The sequence below is a fragment of the Tupaia chinensis genome, unplaced genomic scaffold (assembly GCF_000334495.1).
Source record: "Tupaia chinensis unplaced genomic scaffold, TupChi_1.0 Scaffold000241_1, whole genome shotgun sequence".
Lineage (NCBI taxonomy): Eukaryota > Metazoa > Chordata > Mammalia > Scandentia > Tupaiidae > Tupaia > Tupaia belangeri.
Window position 1 is genome coordinate 669,395 of NW_006159719.1, and position 3,319 is coordinate 672,713.

Below are 3,319 nucleotides of genomic sequence, written 5' to 3' on the forward strand. Positions count from 1 at the left end.
CAGCCCAGGTGGGAAGAGAAAAAAAGAATATTTTGGCAGACTTGCCTCATGATTCAGTTTGTAATGAACATTTTACCGAGCTCGTGAATAACAAAAACACATGTGATCTTAAAAAAAAAAAAAAGATCATAAAACTTCAAGTATCCTATTTATATCAAAAAGATTGAGACATAAAAATGAGCCTTCATCTTGCCGATCCTTTAAAAACAGTTTCTGGCTTTATGTTTTCCTATCGCAAATGATCACAATTCAGATGAGTCAATGGTCAAAGTTCAGTTTTGAAAGGTCTACACAAGTAAGACTCATCTCTGAACTGTGACTGAGGACAGGCTTCCATAAGAATGTGGTCAAAAGAAGTGACTTTCGGTAACATGCATGTAATGGAGCTAAGTAGCAGCTGAAAAGACCCATCAAAAAGTATCAGCTCCACAGGGGTCCCTGACTGAATGTGTCAGATAATTGGATCAATTATGGCATGGTCATCGAGTCACCTCTAAGCAGAGCAGGAGTTAATGTTGACACTTATTTAGGGAAAATAAGAAGACAGAAAAGGGTCTATTTTAGGAAGTAAGATACATAATGCAAAAAGTAGGATGTCCAAATTTGGATGTTTTCATGGAGTTAAAGAGAGAAATGTTCAAATCTTACCTTTCAGGACAGAACTGAAAGCTATTTGCTGCTGCTGATGTGTATTGTATAGTCTTTATCTTGACTGATATGTGTGGTATTCGTACCAGGAAAAAAAATTGTTATACACTGGAAAGATATACGTGATTAAATGTAATATAAAAAATAATTAATTAAAAATAAATCTTACCTTTTGGAATGTTATCCGGCATTTGAGTGAGAGGATAATAAAAAAAAAAAAGACTTCAAAAATAAGAGGCATTTTATATTTTCATTTAATCTGAAAGAATTACAAATTTGTCTAGAAACAAAAAAATGGAGGAGCTAAGTGCTAAGTATCTTGAAAAAGAAAAAGATTGTTTCATAAACAAAACTTGAGTAGGTAAATCATATGGTGAAGTTTTCAAATTGTGTAGTTGATGTGGTTCAATTGTCATAATATATATCATTTAATGATCTTTTATGGTGCTTGTAGTACATGTATCTTTGAAAATATCCTTTTTAGGGCCAACATATGTTGTGATAGTTAAGGTGTTGGACTCTTACATGGCTGACTAAGGTTCAAGTCCCAGATCTGGTTGCTTGAATATTACACTAGGCACATGTGTGTGTGTGCCCAAATTCCAGAAAGGTAAAAGGTACTCCTAGCAAAGTCTCCACACCACACTCTACCCCCAGACTCAGCTGGTCCTGATCTGGGCATGCCCAGCAGGCTCAGGGAGGTTCTGAGATACGAACTGGAGGCCTTTTCCATGTGAGTCCAGTTTCACTACCACTCTGCAACTGCCTGGCCCCATTGTCTTGTTTTGTTTTAATTAATATATTGTTTAAAGTTGATGTTCAATCACTATATAACCTTACAGTGTACAACATTGCTTTTCCCAGCATGAATACAGTATCAGTCAACACAAAGACTTTACCATATATATTGTCATCAGCAAATAATTTCATTTTTGTGTTTAATTCTGTAGTATATACTTTCTTTTTGACATCTATTTGTTGGTTGACTCTATGACCCGGTGGTTAAGATCACTGGATTCCACAAGGCCAACTGCTTGATTCCGGTTCTGGAACTGGTACCTTGAGAAATAAATTGGGCACATGTGTGCATACCCAAAATCCCAAAAGGAGGGAGAGGTGGAGGAAAAGGATTGGGGTGTAATCATTCCATATGGAAGGTGTTTTCTCATCTCTCTTTTTCTCTGTCTCCCTGTCTCCATTTCTCTCAAGGGAGCTCACATGCCTTTAGCAAAATTAAAAAAAAAAAAAATCCATGTTTTTTCTTCACTGCATGATTGTGTCTGATGTTCACCACTTATGACAACTAAATGACTCCATTTTATGTGGGTTATTTGTGTTTATCTTTTAATAATATCATGATACATTTTTAATTAGAGAATTTAAATTTCATTTATGATGTTGTTTTCATAAACCCTTTTTAAAAACTTAAACTATTGGGACCAGGAGTTAGCATAATGGCTATGTCGCTGGACTCCCTTGTCGTCGACCATGGTTTGCATCTCGGACCCAGTGACTTAAACTCATGCCGGGTGTGTGTGCATGCATGCCGAAAGTCCCAAGAGAAGAATGAAGGAGAAGGGATTGTGCCATGGCCATCCCCCACTGGGGAGTGCTTTCTCGCTTTCTATCTCTCTGTATCTCTCTTTCAGGCGAGCACACAAGCAAAAACCTCTCCCCCCCAAAAAAATAATAAAAATAATTAAATAAAACTAAAACTATTAAAACTTCTAGGAAAAGAAGTAGATGGCTATTTAAATGAATAGATTATCGTCATTATAATTTTAAGCATCAGATAGACTTTGAAATATGTCAAACCTTGGGAACCAGCAGTTAGCGTAATGGCTATGTAGCTGGACTACCACGTAGTCGACCACGGTTCGCATCCCGTACCCTGTGGCTTAAATCTCACGCAGGGTGCGTGTGCGTGTGTGTCCAAGATCCCGAGAGGAGAACGGAGGAGAAGGGATTGCGGCGTGACCATCCCCCCTGGGGGGGTGATTTCTCGCTTTCAGTCTCTATGTCTCTCTCTGCCTGTCTGGCGAGCGCACGTGCCCTATAGCGAAAAACCTCTCCAAGAAAAAGAAAAAAAAATGTCAAACCTTTAGCCTGTTGACCTTACAAAATGTTGAGTAAATCTATTTTAACAGATATATGAGCCCTGTACTGTAGAAAACTCTTGGGCTGTGGCATCGGTCTGGCTGAAGGATCACTACTGTGTGCCGTTTTTACTGGGGTGATCTTGATCTAATCATGCGTGAAACTCTGTTAAGGGTGCCTCTCTGTCTCCCCATGTTTAATTCCATCTCTCTGTTTCTAATTCTCATGAAATAAAATAGTTCTACAAAAGAAGCAACCTTAGCATGTCTAACCATATTTAATCAATCTATTTTTCTCTTTTCAAAAAGATCTCAGCCTTTATTTTTAACTATCTATTGCTACAATTTCCTGAAATGCTTTTTTGCCACCCCCCCCACCATAAAAAGAATAAAAGACATCTTAAAAAAAAAAATCCTGGCTCTAGTAGCTCAGTTAAGATTGAAGTATTGGGACCAGCAGTTGGCGTAATGGCTATGTCGCTGGATTTCCCTGTAGTCAACTGTGGTTCAAGTCCCAGACCTGGTGGCTTAAACTCACACTGGGTGCATGAGTGTATGTGCCCAAGATTCCACGA